Source organism: Piliocolobus tephrosceles, chromosome 20, assembly GCF_002776525.5.
Source record: "Piliocolobus tephrosceles isolate RC106 chromosome 20, ASM277652v3, whole genome shotgun sequence".
Lineage (NCBI taxonomy): Eukaryota > Metazoa > Chordata > Mammalia > Primates > Cercopithecidae > Piliocolobus > Piliocolobus tephrosceles.
Window position 1 is genome coordinate 8,589,561 of NC_045453.1, and position 17,908 is coordinate 8,607,468.

Genomic DNA, 17,908 nt, shown 5'->3' on the forward strand with positions numbered 1-17,908 from the left:
AGAGATGAGGTTTTTCCATGTTGGTCAGGCTAGTCTTGAACTCCCAACCTCAGTTGATCTGCCCTCCTTGGCCTCCCAAAGCACTGGGATTACAGGCGTGAGCCACCGTGCCCAGCTTAGAGTACCTTAAAAGTTTTGTCCAATGAGGCCAGGCACAGTGGTTCACGCCTGTAATCCCAGCACTTTGGGAGGCTGAGGCAGGCGGATCACGAGGTCAGGAGATCAAGACCATCCCAGCTAATACAGTGAAACCCCGTCTCTACTAAAAATACAAAAATTAGCTGGGCGTGGTGGTGGGCACCTGTAGTCCCAGCTACTTGGGAGGCTGAGCCAGAAGAATGGCATGAACCCGGGAGGCGGATCACCCCACTGCACACCAGCCTGGGCGACAGAGTGAGACTTCATCTCTCTAAAAAAAAAGAAAAGATTTGTTTAACGAAAAAAGTAAGGTGAACAACAACATGAATAAGTGTTCCTTCTATGTTAAAGGATCAATATAAGAACTGTATTGAAGTTTGCTTATATATTTGTAAACAAATACTGATGGTGTGCACCTGTAGTCCCAGCTACTTGGGAGGCTGAGGCAGGAGAATGGTGTGAACCCGGGAGGTGGAGCTCTGCAGTGAGCCGAGATCGCCCCACTGCACTCCAGCCTGGGCAACAGAGCAAGATCCTGACACAAAGGATTCATTAAAAAAGTAAGTGTCATGTCTACCAATTGGAACTGGACCAATGAGGGACAAGAATTTCAGGGAGACTTTGTATTGTACAACGTTTATGTAATTTCCGGTATTTGAACCATGCGACAGCATTAACTGTTTAAAATTAAATTACAAGAAGTTTGGAGACTGAAGCGGATTACCTGGATATTCCAAGACTGTTTAATTTACCTCTTTATAACCTCCATTCCCTTAGTCCCTGAAGCTAAAATCCTCCCCTTCTCCCTTTATCTCTAGGCTTGTAAGAATTTTAACCCACAAGAAATATTTATTAGGTATGTTTAAGTTACAGGTAACAGTGACTGGAGTGCAATGGCGCAATCCCAGCTCATTGCAATGTCTGCCTCCTGGGTTCAAGCGATTCTCCTGCCTCAGCCTCCTGAGTTGCTGGGATTACAGGATGTGCCACCACGCCTGGCAATTTTTGTATTTTAGTAGAGATAGGGTTTCACCATGTTGGCCAGGCTGGTCTCGAACTCCTATCCTCAGGTGATCTGCCGGCCTCGGCCTCCCAAAGTGCTGAGAGTACAGGAGTGAGCCACCAAGCCTGACCCTTTTTTTTTTTTTGAGACAGAGCCTGGCTCTGTCACCCAGGCTAGAGTGCAGTGGCATGATGATCTCAGTTCACTACAACCTCTTCCTCCTGGGTTCAAGCAATTCTCCTGCCTCAGCCTCCCTAGTAGCTGGGATTACAGGCATGTACCACCACGCCCAGCTAATTTTTGTATTTAAGTAGAGATGGGGTTTCACCATTTTGGCCAGGCTGGTCTCGAACTCCTGCCCTCAAGTGATCCGGCTGCCTTGATCCGGCTGCCTTGGCCTCTCAGAGTGCTGGGATTATAGGCGTGAGCTTCTGTGCCTGGCCTTATCGGCCTTTTTAGTGACTAGGACAGGAATACAAAATGCTTTCCTCTCCTTCCTATTGCTCCCTCCCTCCTTGTAATCTTGCAAAATGCCAGAAGTAATTTGGAATTCCTAGTTAATTCTCCTCTCCCTCACTTGGAGAGCAGTTAAGGCCTGAGGAGTTAGCAACTTTCCATGGAGCCCAGACTGGAGAGACCTCAGGCCAGGGCCAAGACAACCTGCTTCCCTTGGGCCTCTGGTGCCTTGTTAAGGTCTTGGACCTTTCAGATGCTACTGTGACTGTGGTTTCCGGCTTCCTGAGTTCTCACACTCAGCTTGGTGCTGCAGAGATCACACCCCAGTTCCTGCTTTTGGGGACTGACATGCTCAAGTTTGGTGGTAACTCAGTATATGGGGTCTGTGAGATCTAGAGGGCTTACTTTTCTGTTTTAGTTTCCCTCTTTTCCCTTAACAGACTCACTGTAAGTGCTTGAGGGTTGCATAACGATAGAGTATAGAGGTTTGCTGGGTAGAGGTTGAGAAAGATCAGTTTCCTAATTGAATATTTTATCTCATGTTGGATCTTTAATTCTGCTTCTCTTTCTCTAGGAACATTTTGAATATGCTGAACCTAGTAAGAAAGAAAGTAGAAATGAATTTGTATAGAACTTTGTAGTTTAGTACATTTTCTCACATATTATTGAACTTAAACGTGACAATTCTGTGTTGGTAGATATACATTATCTCACTGAGTGAAAAAAGTGAATATTGAAGAAAAGTGATGCCTACGGAGAGTGACAACTCTTCCATGCAGATGGATGCTTTTTGTGCTACCCTATACTTCGTATGGATGCACACAGGGTTTCATTGTGGAGCTCTCAGTTATGGGTTGGGACTACGGTTTTGAAATACAGTACTAGTAAGATGCTGGGGAGGATCTTAAGGCAGAAGGTAGATGTTACTAAGGACTCAGTGAACTTTAGACCAAAATCTTGTAAACTGGAGCTCTCTGGCTAGCATTCCATTAATATTCAGTTCAGAAGAAGCTGGTAAGTCAAATTTCTGAAAATTTTTCCATCAGAAAGAGCTTAACTCCCAAGGTACTTTTTTCATATCTGTATTCAGTTATTTTTCCCTGATCAGTGTCAGTCTCCTTCCAACCCCCACTTCCCATCTTGGGGAGTACCCTTAGGAGCAGATCATTCCTCTCTTCTTTCCCTGGCAGGCTGGACTCATCCATGTGACCTGAGATTGGCCAATCGACAGTGCCTGGTGGCCAAGACTTTGCCTCTTGAGTGAGTGACTCAAAGACAAAGGGATACTAAGATTGAATCGCAGCAGTGGTGTGCAGTGTTGCTGGGGGCAGCAGCTGTCGCTCTTTCTTGGTGGAGCTGTCCTTGTGCCTGTTTGTTTTCCAAGCCTGCACTCCTGTTGTAGCTCAGGGGCCCTTGTAACGTATTTCTCTTTTGCTTGCCATGATTACTTCACTAGTCTGTGAGCTCCTTGAGAGCAGGGCCTAAGTCTCATTGTGCTCTGGGTGTTTGCTGCCCATCTTGAATTTGACTCTAAAGTAAATGCTGGTTGAATAAGTAAAGAAACATGCTAGATTTATACGGGGCTACAGAGTCTGGAGTTCTTGGCATTATTGTGGTTGTGGGGCAAAAAGTTCTTTGTCTGCTACCATAGCCACTGACACCTGAGCAATTTCATATTAATAAACATAAACCCAGAGGATCTTGGGAAGGCCCTTCCTGTATGTGAGCACTTACTTGACTGAGTGGCACTGATTCTCAAATTGCTGATTTTTAAAAAAAGTATGAAATGTATCATGAATTTGCATGCTTATCTTTGTGGAGGGGTCATGTGAATCTTTTCTGTATTGTTGCAATTTTATTTTATTTTATTATTATTTTTTGAGATGGAATCTTGCTCTGTTGCCCAGGCTTGAGTGCAGTGGTGCTATCTTGGCTCACTGCAACCTCTGCCTCCAGGGTTCAAGTCATTCTCCTGCCTCAGCCTCTCAAGTAGCCAGGACTATGGGCATGCAACACCACGCCTGGCTAATTTTCGTATTTTTAGTAGAGAGAGGGTTTCACCATGTTGGCTAGGCTGGTCTCGAACTCCTGACCTCAGGTAATCTGCCCGTCTTGGCCTCCCAAAGTGCTAGGATTACAGGCGTGAGCCACCATGCCCAGCCATGTTACAATTTTAATAGAAGACATGTACTGCCCAAGCAAGTATAGCTGAAGCTTTTGTCCCTGGTTCCACAGTATCTCTACCTAAGGGCTGCTCTTTGCCCTGACTACCTCCACTGAGGCAATACCCTCCTTAGTCTCCAGCCCTGGTTTAAAAAGCACTTCTCAAGCTGGATTTGCTGGCTGAGGCCTGTAATTCCAGCATTTCTGGAGGCTGAGGCAGGAGGATCACTTGAGCCAAGGAGTTTGAGACCAGCCTGGGCAACAAAGTGAAACCCTGTCTCTAAAACAAAAACAAAAACAAAAACAAAAAACTGGGTCGGGCGCGGTGGCTCACACCTGTAATACCAGCACTTTAGGAGGCTGAGGTGGGCGGATTATGAGGTCAGGAGTTCAAAACCAGCCTGGCCAAGATGGTGAAACCCCCATCTCTACAAAAAAAAAAAAAAAAAAAAAAATACAAAAAATTAGCTGGGTGTGGCAGCGTGCACCTATAATCCCAGCTACTCGTGAGGCTGAGGCAGAGAATTGCTTGAACCCGGGAGGCAGAGGTTGCAGTGAGTCAAGATTGCGCCACTGCACTCCAGCCTGGGCTACAGAGTGAGACTCTGTCTCAAAAAAAAAAAAAAAAAAAAATTGGCTGAGCACGATGTTAATTCCAGCACTCTAGGAGGCTGAGGTGGGTGGACTGCTTGAGCCCAGGAATTCAAGACCAGCCTGGGCAACATGGTGAAAGTGCATCTCTACAAAAAAATGCAAAAATTAGCCAGGCTTGGTGGTGCACACCTGTGGTCCCAGCTATGAGGGAGACTGAGGTGGGAGAATTGCTTGGGCCTAGGAGGTGGAGGTTATGATGAGCCAAGACTGAGCCACTGCACTCCAGCCTGGGTGACACAGTGAGACCGTGTCTAAAAAAAAAAAATTAGCCAGGTATGGTGGCATGGGCCTGCAGTCCCAGCTACTCAGAAGGTTGAGCTGGGGCCACAGGTGCGCACGTTCACGCCTGGCTAATTGTTGTATTTCTTGGAGAGACATGGGGGGGGGGGGTCTGGCTATGTTGCCCAGGCTGGACTTGAACTCGTGAGCTCAAGTGATCTACCCATCTCAGCCTCTCAAAGTGTTGGAATTACAGGCGTGAGCCACTGCTCCTGGCCTCATATTCTTTCGGGATGGCTTCAACTCCGACCTTCGTCCCCAGGCAAAATATAGCTCCTTATCCTTAGCAGCAATTGGAAACCTTTCTAGGTGTTAATGATAAAGTGGGGGAGAAAAAGAGTGCAAAGGCTCTGAGGTGAGAAGAACCTGGATTGCTGGCGGAGTTGAAGGACGCTGAGAATGTAGGGGAGCTGGATGTGTGAGGACAAGAAAGCGGCAGGTCAGGTCCAGACTTTGAAGAGCCTGGTAGATAGTCTAGGTGAAGAGTTAGAACTTAATTCGGAGTAGGAAGGGAAACGGGCTTTGAGCAGGGGATGGCGTTTTGAAAAGACCTCTCTGCCCATGTACGAAGAATGGATTAGAACGGCGAAGAGTAATAGGGGGGAGACCACCATCATCTTGGAGAGATGGTGGTCGCTTCGATGGAGAAGTGGGAAGCTTTGAGACACATTTAGGTGGCAACATTAACGGGTGATGGATAGCGTCTATTCCCCGGCTTCCGAGATCTCAGTGATTACGAGTGAGTAGGGGCTTCGTGTTCCTGATAGGGCGCGGGCCTGTTTCCCGCGCGTCAGGGCAGTGGGCGTGGCCTGCGCAGGAGGTTGCCACGGTGATCGGGTGGACGGGGCAGGGGGCGGGGCCAGTGGGACCTTACGTCACTCGGTGGTGGCGATGATGCGTCTGTGTGGGGGGCGGGGGATACGCTGGGCGCGTCCCGGGGGTCACGTGGTGTAGAGCACGCAGAGTCCTTCTGTCGGTTGGTCCTGGAGCGGCGCAGCCGGAGTGGGGCCGTGAGGTGAGCTCGCGGCGAGGCTCGGCGAGGCGAAGCCGGCTGGCCGGGGTCGGGCCGGGCCCGCGCTGCGCGCGCGCCGTGCGGGCGGGGACGGCGACGGACGCCACGGCTGCTCCGGTCCCCTGCTCGGCCCCGCTCCCCGCCTGGCCCCGCTCGCCCAGCCTGGAGGGAGGCCCTGGGACTGCTGCTGAGAGCGTGGCGGGCGTGCGAGCGGTGCCCAATCCCCGGGGCTACCCGCAAGAGTGACGGCGGCTGCCGCCAATCAGCGTCGCCCGAGGGGGCTGGGCCGTGGGGTGCGGGCCCGGGGCGCGGAGCGGGCCGTGTTGGGGGTGCGGGTGAGCGCTAGGGACCGAGCCTGAGCTGTGTGGGCCCCTAGAGCCTCATCAGCAGCCTCTGCTGTTGCCCTGTGCTTTGGGAATACGTTTTTTAAAATTGGCTTTTTTATGCTATTCCGGGGAGCACATTCCTTTCTCAAGACCCCAAATATGGGAGTGTCCCTTTTCTCTCTAGTTTTGAAAACTGGGCGGCACACCCCCTTTCTTAAGCTCTAGCTCTGGAATTATATCTAAATTTCTAAAGCCCCCCCCGAATTGAGGGTGTACCCTCTTCCCTCAGCCCCCAAAGTGGAAGCACACTCCTTTTTTCGGGCCTCCAATCTGATTCTGCTTTTCCGTTCCAATTTAGAGGTTCACCCTGTTATCGAGTCTTCAGATCTGGGGTCCATTAGCCAGAGTTTTGGGATACTTTCTTGTATCCCCACCACTCCAAAGAAGAATCCCCTTTTTCCAGCTCCCAAATCTGACAGCATGGCTTCAGGAATTTCTTACATTTAGGGGCCACTTCCTTTCCTCAGCCCTTCAAATCTGAGGTTGGGCCGAAAACGATGTCCAAATTCTGAAGTGTATGGGTACTTATTTCCAGTTTCACAAATAAGGGAATTCACTGCCTTCTCTCGAGACTATATTCTTGGGGTTACACACTTTTCACGTGTTCCCCAAATCAAACTACCTTATTTCCTGAGGGAGACTCATTTTCATATCTGGGAGTATATTTATTTTTTGTGCCCCCCAAATGTACGAGTTAGTTCTACAACTCTCAGAGTGTAGCCACTTTCCAGATGCTTCTTAAATTTGGGGGGCACACCTTTTTCTGAGTCCTCTCATTTCCAGGTGGCGAATGGTCTGTGGTTTTGAGCATGGCTTCCTACCCTTTTTAGCTTTTCTGTCATCCAAGACATTTTCATGCCTCAGTTTCCTTCCATTTTTGGAGCCACATTCCCCTTGAGGTGCTCTCCCAGTCTGGTCAGCGTACCCATTTCCTCTTCCTTCCTCTGGCGAGTGCCTATCTTTGTTCAGCACGGCACTTTTCTCTCTGCTTCTGCGGCCTCTTTTTCAGAGCACACTTCCCAGAGTCACGCCTCCTGAATTCTCCTCTCCCTCCAGGGAAGGATTCCTCTCCTAAAGGGCTACCTGCACATTGTTTTTCATAGGCCTATCTTTTATCTTTCCGCTAACAGGATCTCTTCTCTCTTGGCTTGCCCAATCCCCAAACATTTTTCTGGTTTCTGTCTTTCTCTGGAACTGTTCTGTTTATGTAGTGGCTATACAGATTTTCCTTGTGCTGGAGGTGGCCTCAAGTCTAGGACTGCCTCAGCCCCCAGCGCTGGATTCAAAGTGGAAACCATTTCTTTGGTTAATCACAAGACTCTGAATCCTCCTGGTGGTTTACTTCATAGAAGACCTAAGGTTCTATTTGGGTGCATACTGTTTTCTCCTTTGCTTTATCTCCTTGTGCTGGAAAACAAAAACAAACAAAACTCTCAGATTTTTCCAGCACTGCTTCTAGCCTATAAGCTTCTTCCCTACATTGGCTTTATTACTATCTTTTATGAAGAAAATATGTCATTTGGAGGAATTCCTTGGATACTCTTTTTGTTCTTGTCCCTAGGGTGTCGGTGGGGAAATGGATATTTTTCTCTCCCAATCATCCTCTTGTCAGTCTTCACCCGCAATCCTGACTTTAAAATCTGCAAATATCTGGGACCTCCTGTCTCTTAAGAGCCTCAATAGTTCTTTCTTTTGTGTTTCCCTCTGCCTTTACAGATCTTGTTCAGGGCTTCTCAGCCTGAACCCCCAACCAGATTAATTTCTCCACAGCTGGAATTTCAAGTGCTTGGGGATAATGATACCTCTGACCTTTCTTCCTTTTGGGAAGTACTTGAGTGTGCAACTGCATGAGGCCTCAGCAGGAGAGAGATTTTTAGGTCCAAGAAGCTATACCAGTAGGACAAGGCAGGAAAATACTACACTTTCAGGATCAAGCCCCTCTGACTCTCATTTGGAAACTGGATGTTTGCTAAGCACCTGCTTCTTAAGGATGCCGAGGGATTTAATGATATTCCCAGAAACCTGGAGAGATTAATGGGGCCTATGGAGAAGTGCTCTGAACTCAGTGTTGGGACTTGAATAAAATTAACCATTATCATGTTTTCAGAACAACTAAACTGTTTTATATTTCATGTGCATGAAAGCCCTAGAACTAAGTTGTGTTATTTCCAGAAATGAAATAGATCCCACAGTTAGATCATGTGACCATTAGTAAGTACCAAATTTATAAAAAACACTGGAGGTCTGTCTGAGCAGTAGCTAATAAAATATAGTATACTGAAAGTGAACAGGTACTTTGTCTCTTTCTTTGGCTGTTTGATACTTTATCTGTGTACTGCTGTACAGTGCACCCTTAAAGTATTCTATACCAGTGCTTCTCAAACTTGAATGTACACATAAGTCACCCAGGGGTCTTGTTGAAATGTTGATTCTGATTTGGTAGATCTAGGATGGGACCTGGATGCATTTCTGATTTGCAGGTGATGCTGATGTTACTGAACTACACTTTTAGTAGTGAGGTTTCCTACACAAAGACAAAGATTTCTCTGTGAAAATAGGAAGGTGGTGGTTAGCCTTATATATATTTTTATTTTATCTTTATCCAGACACACATCCCTTAAAAGTTTGTACAAGGCCATAGTCCCCTCTATTAGTTATACTCAATTAGTTATTCTAGCACATAGCTTTTCAAATAATGGCCAAAACTAGCTGGGTACAGTGGCTCATGCCTGTAATCCCAGCACTTTGGGAGCTGAGGCGGGCAGATCACGAGGTCAGGAATTCGAGACCAGTCTGGCCAACACAGTGAAACCCCATCTCTACTAAAAATACAAAAATTAGCTGGGCGTGGTGGCAGGTGACTGTAATCCCAGCTACATGGGAGGCTGAGGCAAGAGACTAGCTTGAAGCCGGGAGGTGGAGGTTGCAGTGAGCCAAGATCATACCACTGCACTCTAGCCTGGGCCACAGAGCGAGATTCTGTCTCAAAAAAAAAAAAAGGCTGAAACTTCTCCAGGAGTTTTGTTTCTGTATATAAATATATATTTTTTGGGTGGGGGGAAGTGAGGTCTGGGGACAGGGTCTCATTCTGTCACCCAAGCTGGAGTGCAGTGGTGTGATCACGGCTTACTGCAGCCTCAACCTTCTGGGCTCAAGCCATCCTCCCCTCAGCCTCTTGAGTTTCAGGGACCACAGGCACGTGCCACCACACCTGGCTAATTTTAAATGTTTTGTAGAGATGAGAGCTTGCCATTTTGCCCAGGTTGGTCTTGAACTTGTGGGATCAAACAGTCCTCCACCTTAGCCTCCCAATGTGTTGGGATTATAGGTGTGAGCTGCCATTCCTGGCTATTGCCAAATTTAAATGGTTATGTATTTCTTACTTGAACTTGAACATTATTATTGATATAGAATCATTCTAATAAATGCTGCATAGCCAGCTTGTTTCTCTGGTTCCTTACCTTTCATCCTACCATGAGTAGGGAGTCTGTGACACACTAGATCAGCAGGGTCACAGGTGTTGGAATTTCCAAAGAGTCCTTCTTGGTTTTCTGGGTTCTGGAAATGAGCCAGGAAAAGCCAGGATAAAGGTAGGTGCCCCAACCTTGAGTGGAAGCTTCTGGGTTTCTCTAAATGGGTGCTATAGAAAGGCAAATGCTGGGGAGAAGATGATATTCTTTGATGGTGATCATGCTTTATGATGATCTTTCTCCTTTTGTACCCACATGTCTAATCTATTCTAAGTGTCAAGTGGGTTTTTCCTTTTTTCAAAAAAAATTTTTTTTGGAGACAAAGACTACCTCTGAAAGCGTTTTTCGTTTCTAAGTGTGTTGGAGCATCTGTACCTATTTCCCTGGCTGTCACCTGTCTGGCCCTCTTCCACATGATCCTGTTGCCAGCCCTAATCAGGGCAAACCTGAATGACTAGACTGTTTTGTGTCCCTGTCCTCCCCCAACCCCTATTCCTCACATGAATGTCAGATCCTATTCAGTAACGGATTTGATCTGGATTTGGCTCAAGTCCCAGCTCTTCCACTCACTGTGAGACCTCAGGCAAGTCACTTAATGCTATGGGCCTGCTTCTCCCCATTTGTAAAATGAGGGGCTGATGATCTGCAATGTCCACCCTGGCTGAATCTTGGTCACTACCTCGCTTAGAAACCCAGTAGCCTGTGGAAGCTTGTTGCAGCAGATCTGATTTCTTTCATGTGTTCCCTTGGGCAGCCTGCCAGTTAGTCCCTTGTCCGAGTCACTTCCACTATCTTTTTTCTAGCTGAGGCAGCCAGCTTGTTCTTAACCCAACTTCAGCATTCTTCTTGCCTCCATGTCTTCTTCCAGTTCCATGCTGTATTTCATTCAGAACTACCTGAAATCCTCAAAGAAATCTTCCTGAGTTCTCCATTCAATGTTAGTGACTTCCCTGCCTTACCAAGATGGAGTCTATACCTTATATACCCCGTATTTACTTGTCAGTTCTCTTATCTAATGCATACTTAAAAAGGGACTTCATTTCCTCCATACCACACAGCTTTGTTTTTTGGTTTGAATTAGCAGGGCAGGTGGCATGACATTTAAAGAGGAAGCAAGCAGGTTGTTTACCTTTGGCTGGGATTTGGGGAAAGTGAGATGTAATGTTTTTAGTCCCGTTCCCCAAGATCTCCTGTATCTGTGGGAATCAGTTGCCTGGTACATCTTCCTGGATTGTAAAGGTACTTAAACTCCCTTTCTGAAGTTTGAAAGTGCATCCTAAGTGTAAATACCATTTGACAATTACTTGTGGTTGGGTGAGTGCAGTGGCTTACGCCTGTAATCCCAACACTTTGGGAGGCCAAAGTGGGAGGATTGCTTGAATCCAGGAGTTCAAGACCAGCCTGGGCAATGAAGTGAGATTCCTGTCTCTATCAAAAAAAAACCAAAAAGTAGTCAGGCATGGTGGTGCGTGCTTGTAGTCCCAGCTCCTTGGGAGGCTGACCTGGGAGTTCAGAGGCTGCAGTGAGCTAAGATTGTACCACTGCACTACAGCTGGGTGACAGCACGAGACCCCGTTGCTTCCAAGTGCTCTTCTAGGAACACACAGCCGCAAAACCCAGACAAAGAATTATTAAGGATAATGATAAGAAATCTGTATTTCAAATAACTTAACAAATGAATAAAACTAACAGTACTTTGAGAGCACCTGATTATTGCCAAAGACAGGTGCTGAGGGGGCTTGGAAGTCAGGATTTAAAGGTATATTTAACCTCTGGAGTTTTCTTCCTTCGTCATCTTCCTAAGAAATAATAGGGAGGATGTTTACATTGTTCTTGATAAACAGTCTTTTTATTAATTTTATTTATCTATTTATTTTGAGACAGGGTCTTGCTGTGTCGCCCAGGCTGGAGTGTAGTGGCGCAGTCTCAGCTCACTGAAACCTCTGCATCCTGAATTCAAGCAATTCTTGTGCCTTAGCCTCCTGAGTAGCTGGGGTTATAGGCATGCACCACCATGCCCAACTAATTTTTGTAGTTTTAGTAGAGACAGGGTTTCACTATGTTGGTTAAGCTGGGACATTTTTCTTGATAAACATTCTCTAAACCAAAATGTATGCTTAGTCAAGCTCCTTGATTGGATTATGAGCCTAAAGAAAAGGAGGGTGATGTCTTTGTCTTATCCATCTTTGTCAGTGACTGCCCCTTACAGGCTATTGACTGTAGGGTAACCTAATGAAAATTGAGACGGGTGCTGTGGCTCATGCCTGTAATCCCAGCACTTTGGGAGGCTAAGTTGGATGGATCACCTGAGGTCAGGAGTTCAAGACCAGCCTGGCCAAGACATGATGAAACTCTATCTCTACTAAAAATACAAAAAATTAGCCAGGTGTGTGGCAGGTGCCTGTCATCCCAGCTACTTGGGAAGCTGAGGCAGGAGAATGACTTGAACCTGGGAGGCAGCGGTTGCAGTGAGCCAAGATCGCGCCACTGTGCTCCAGCCTGGGTAACGAGTGAAACTGTGTCTCAAAAAAAAAAAAAAAAAAAAGAAACTTTTGTAATAATGCTTTATTATTATAATAATATTATATATAAATTATATATTTTATTATATATTTTATAGATAATATATATAAATTATATATTTTATTATATATTTTATATATAATGTATAATTATTATAATAATTATTTATTATTATAATGTAATAATTTGTAATAATGCTTTGACAATTTTGCTAGATCTTGGGCTAGGTCTTCCCCGGACCTTGCTCTCTTTTGCCAAATAATGGAACTAATGAGCTGGCAGAAATCCTGTACAATTTTAGAAGCCTAATATGAGTGACTAAATGTAAATAGAACAGTTTTAGGAAAGAGTGGTGGAGCTTGAATCAGTGCACTTTGGGGAATGAGCAAGAGGAGGGGCTGGGGATTTCAACAAAGGGTGTTTTTTTTTTTTTTTTTGAAGTGGAGTCTCACTTTGTTGCCCAGGCTGGAGTGCAATAATGGCACAATGTTGGCTCACTGCAACCTCTGCCTCCCAGGTTGAAGTCATTCTCCTGCCTCAGCCTGCCGAGTAGCTGGGACTACAGGTGTGTGCCACGTCACCTGGCTAATTTTTTATATTTTTAGTAGAGACGGGCTTTCACCATATTGGCCAGGCTGGTCTTGAACTCCCGACCTCGTGATCCGCTCAGCAGGGACTCCGAAAGTGCTGGGATTACAGGTGTGAGCCACTGCACCTGGCCTAAACCAAAGTTTTTATTCAATGACAGTTTATTCCATGTCAGGAGCATAATTCTAGGATTTTAAAGACTGACTTCCAGGAATCTTAGATGGGTATTTGGGGTCTCTGTCCTAGTAGAGACCTGACTCTCAAGAGGTCTCTTTCTCATATGGAAAAAGTCCATGGCTGGTGGATTGACATTCCTTTTTTTTGTTGTTGAGACAGAGTCTAGCTCTGTCGCCCAGGAGTGCAGTGGTGCAATCTCGGCTCACTGCAACCTCTGCCTCCTGGGTTCAAGCAATTCTCCTGCCTTAGTCTCCTGAGTAGCTGGGATTACAGGTGCCCGTCACCATGCCTGGCTAATTTTTTGTATTTTTATTAGAGATGGAGTTTCACCACATTCGCCGGGCTCGTCTTGAACTCCTGACCTCAAGTGATGCACTCGCCTTGGCCTCCCAAAGTGCTGGGATTACAGGCGTGAGCCACCATGCCCGGCCAATGCCTTTCTTGCTTCTACAGGTGCACAGGTGTTGGGATTTCTAGGTTGTGGAAACTTGGTATGGAAATGTGGGCATTTTACAATAATGATAACTATTGCTAGCATTTTTGGAGCACTCTCTTTTTTTTTTGAGACAGAGTCTCGCTCTGTCGCCCAGGCTGGAGTGCAGTGGTGCGATCTTGGCTCACTGCAAACTCCGTCTCCCGGGTTTATGCCATTCTCCTGCCTCAGCCTCCCGAGTAGCTGGGACTACAGGTGCCCGCCACCTTGCCCGGCTAGTTTTTTGTATTTTTTTAGTAGAGACGGGGTTTCACCGTGTTCGCCAGGATGGTCTCGATCTCCTGACCTCGTGATCCGCCCGTCTCTGCCTCCCAAAGTGCTGGGATTACAGGCTTGAGCCACCGCGCCCCGCCATGGAGCACTCTCTTAAATGTCATTGAATCCTTACATCTGACCTGCTATCCTCTCCTAACAGAGGAGGAAACTGAGATGAGTAATTTGTCCAAGGTCATTTGGCTAATAAGCAGGGCTTGGATTGGAGTCCAGGTTTCTTTGCCTCCTGTCCCAGTGCTCTTACATCCCTCTCTCTGTAGCTATCATGCTTTTCCCCCTAGAAATTTGAATGAGTCATTTTAACTACAAATCAAACAGGTGGCAGCCTGCACTTTGCCACCCTCACCCGAGATTTCATTCTTTTTTTTTTTTTTTTTTTTGAGACAGAGTCTTGCACTGTCGCCCAGGCTGGAGTGCAGTGGTGCAATCTCAGCTCACTGCAAGCTCCTCCTCCCGGGTTCACACCATTCTCCTGCCTCAGCCTTCCGAGTAGCTGGGACTACAGGTGCCCTCCACGACGCCTGGCTAATTTTTTATAGTTTTAGTAGAGATGGGGTTTCACCATGTTAGCCAGGATGGCCTCGATCTCCTGACCTCGTGGTCCACCCACCTCTGCCTCCCAAAGTGTTGGGATTACAGGCGTGAGTCACCATGCCCGGCCCATTTTTTTTTTTTTTTTTTTTTTTGAGACAGAGTCTGACTCTGTCTCCCAGGCTGGAATTCTGTGACATGATCTTGGCTCACTGCAGCCTCCGCCTCCCAAGTTCAAGTGATTCTCCTGCCTCAGCCTTGTTTGTAGCTGGGATTGCAGGCAAGCACTACCACACCAGGCTAATCTTTCATATTTTTAGTAGAGACAGGGTTTTACCATGTTGCCCAGGCTGGTCTTGAACTCCTGACCTCAGGTGATGCACCAGCCTCGGCCTCCCAAAGTGCTGGGATTACAGATGTGAGTCACTGGCACCCGGCCTTTTTTTTTTTGAGATGGAGTTTCGCCTTGTAACCCAGGGTGGAGTGCAATGGCTCGATCTTGGCTCACTGCAACCTCCCCCTCCCAAGTTCAAGTGATTCTTCTGCCTCAGCCTCCCAAGTAGCTGGGATTACAGGCATGTGCCAACATGCCTGTCTTATTTTCTGTTGTTAGTAGAGATGGAGTTTTACCATATTGGTTAGTCTGGTCTCGAACTCCTGACCTCAGGTGCTCCACCTACCTTGGCCTCCTAAAGTGCTGGGATTACAGGTGAGCAAGATTTTCTTCTTCGTCTTTTTTTTTTTTTTTTGAGACGTCTTGCTCTGTCACCCAGGCCGGAGTGCAGTGGTGCGATCTCAGCTCACTGCAACCTCCTCCTCTGGGGTTCAAGCAATTCTCATGCCTCAGCCTCCCGAGTAGCTGGGATTATAGGTGTGCGCCACCACGTCTGGCTTATTTGCATGTTTTTAATAAAGATGGGTTTCACCATATTGGCCAGGTTGGTCTCTGTCTGCTTTGGCCTCCCAAAGTGCTGGGATTACAGGCATGAGCCACCATGCCTGGCCTTCATTCTTGACAATGCAAAATATCCTTTAATTGTAGAAGCCCAGTTCTCGCAGCTCAGGCTGCCTTTCTACGTTTTTCTTTCTTCCTCAATTTTTGTTGTTATTGTTGTTGTGGTCAGATACACATAATATAAAATTTGCCATCTTAACCATTTTTAAATATATAGCTTACCGGTAATATAATATATATAATGTTGTGCAACCATCACCAGTATCCATCTCCGTAACTCTTCAAAATTGAAACTCTGGGCTGGGTCCAATAGCTCATGCCTGTAATCCCAGCACTTTGGGAGGCTGAGACGGGTAGATCACTTGAGGTCAGGAGTTCGAGGCCAGTCTGGCCAGGCAAAACCCCATCTCTACTAAAAATACAAAAATTAGCTGGGCATGGTAGCACATGCCTGTAATCCCAGCCACTAGGGAGCCTGAAGCAGGAGAATTGTTTGATCCTGCGGGGCGGGTAGAGGTTGTACTGAGTCAGGATTGCTGCACTGCACTCCAACCTAGGTAACAGAGCAAGACTCCATCTCAAAAATAAATAAATAAATAAATAAATAAAAATTGTAATTCTGTACCCATTACACACTGACTCCCTCTTTCATGAACCTCCTCCCAGCCCCGGCAGCCACCATTCTACTTTCTGTCTCCATGTTTTTGAATACTTTTCTGCCTTTTTTGAGGCTCCTGGGCATGACTGGTTTGGGTTGCTTGACTGTCCCTTGGTTCCGTGGAGTATTGAATTCTGTCTAATGTGCTTTGATGAGTAGGAAATTGGTCATGCTGTGACCTATATGATAATTAGACATCTGCAGTTTTTAAAGGCAAGGTAATTTAAAGAGGCCACTTTTCTTTTTCTTGTTTTTTTTTTTTTTTTTTGGAGACAGAGTCTCGCTCTGTTGCCCATGCTGGAGTGCAGTGGCCGGATCTCAGCTCACTGCAAGCTCCGCCTCCCGGGTTTAAGCCATTTTCCTGCCTCAGCCTCCCAAGTAGCTGGAACTACAGGCGCCCACTACCTCGCCTGGCTAGTTTTTTGTATTTTTTAGTAGAGACGGGGTTTCACTGTGTTAGCCAGGATGGTCTCCATCTCCTGACCTCGTGATCCGCCTGTCTCTGCCTCCCAAAGTGCTGGGATTACAGGCTTGAGCCACCGCGCCCGGCCTCTTGTTTTTTTTTTTTTTTTTCTTTTCTTTTTGAGACATTCTCACTCTGTTGTCCAGGCTGGAATGCAGTGACATGATCTCAGGGCTGACTGCAACCTCTGCCTCCTGGGTTCATGCGATTCTCCTGCCTCACTCTCCCGAGTAGCTAGGATTACAGGCGCATGCCACCATGCCTGGCTAATTTTTGTATTTTTGGAAGAGATGGGTTTTCACTGTATTGGCCAAGCTGGTCTTGAACTCCTGACCTCAAGTGATCCACCCTCCTCGGCCTCCCAAAGTGCTAGGATTACAGGCCACTGCGCCTGACTAAGAGGCTGCTTTTCATGTCCAGGCTGCATGGTATGTGGTGGTGAGGTTGCAGGATTTGGAGGTGGAATGCCTGAGTTTGAGTGCCTGTATTTGCCACTCTCTTGGGGCCACATGTAATTTGGGCATATGGCTTAAACCTTGTGAACCTTTCACTGTGTTATGCACATTGGAGGCAGAACTTTCCAGCCTAGCAAGTTATCCAACCTATATGAGCCTGTTTCCTCACTTAAGTGTTATCATAACTGTCTGACATCAGTCATTGGAAATATCAGTAAATGTTATCCTTTCCCTCCATTTCCTAATCTATAAAGGAAATTAAAGAAACCTGGTTTGACTGGGCACAGTGGTTCATGCCTGCAATCCCAGCACTTTGGGAGGCCAAGGCAGGAGGATTGCTTGAAGCCAGGAGTTTGAGACCAGTCCTGGCCACACAGTGAAACCTCATCTCTAAAAAAAAGATTAAAAAACATATTAGTCTGGCATGGTGGTGCATACCTTGTAGTCCCAGCTCCTTGGGAAGCTGAGGTGGAAGGATTGCTTGAACCCAGGAGTGCAAGGCTGCAGTGAGCTATGATCCTGCCACTACTCCAGCATGGGTTACAGCGAGAGCCTATGTTAAAAAAAAGAAAAGAAAAGAAAAGAAAAAGAAAACATAGTTTATAGAGTTTTCCTGGCTGGATGATCTATGAAGAGTTGAGTATATGTTACCATTATTACTTTTGTTTTATTCCTCTCAGAAAATGTGTGTAAAATTCCTCCATGGGCCCTTCAGTGGGCCTTGTTAGTTTGTATTTCATCTATAACTTTATCAGTAGTGTATGCCAAAGAAAAAGACTCTTGCATTTTTTTTTTCTTTGTGAAGGAGTCTCACTCTGTTGCCCAGGCTGGAGTGCGGTGGCACAATCACAGCCCTCTTGCAGCTTCAACCTCCTGGATTCAAGGGATCCTCCTGCCTCATCCTCCTGAGTAGTTGGGACTACAGGTGTATGCCACCATGCTTGGCTAATTTTTTTTTTTATTATTATTTGTAGAGACGAGGTCTTGCTGTGTTGCCCAGACTGGTCTCAAACTCTTGGGCTCAAGTGATTCTCCTGCCTCAGCCTTCCAAAGTACTGGGATTGGCCGGTCATGGTGGCTCATGCCTGTAATCCCAGCATTTTGGGAGGCTGAGGCAGGCGGATCACTTGAGGTCAGAACTTCGAGACCAGCCTGACCAACATGGAGAAACCCCATCTCTACTAAAAATACAAAAAATTAGCTGGGCATGGTGGTACATGCCTGTAATCTC

General features: G+C 46.6%; 1 protein-coding gene and 1 pseudogene across 3 annotated transcripts in view; one reads left to right on the plus strand and one right to left on the minus strand.

Annotated features, from left to right (window-relative positions):
• Positions 1 to 1,928: 1,928 nt before the first annotated feature.
• Positions 1,929 to 17,908, plus strand: part of PHF20 (PHD finger protein 20) — a 190,115-nt gene continuing 174,135 nt past the window's right edge. For 2 of the 3 annotated variants that reach the window (XM_023220549.1, XM_023220551.1), the window contains exon 1: positions 5,607 to 5,708. The gene's annotated coding sequence lies outside the window, so the exon portion shown is untranslated. Of the gene's footprint in view, positions 2,858 to 5,606; positions 5,709 to 17,908 lie in introns of those variants that run through there. The other variant, XM_023220550.2, reaches the window with a different exon arrangement.
• On the minus strand, positions 3,373 to 3,461 carry LOC111548256 (annotated as a pseudogene).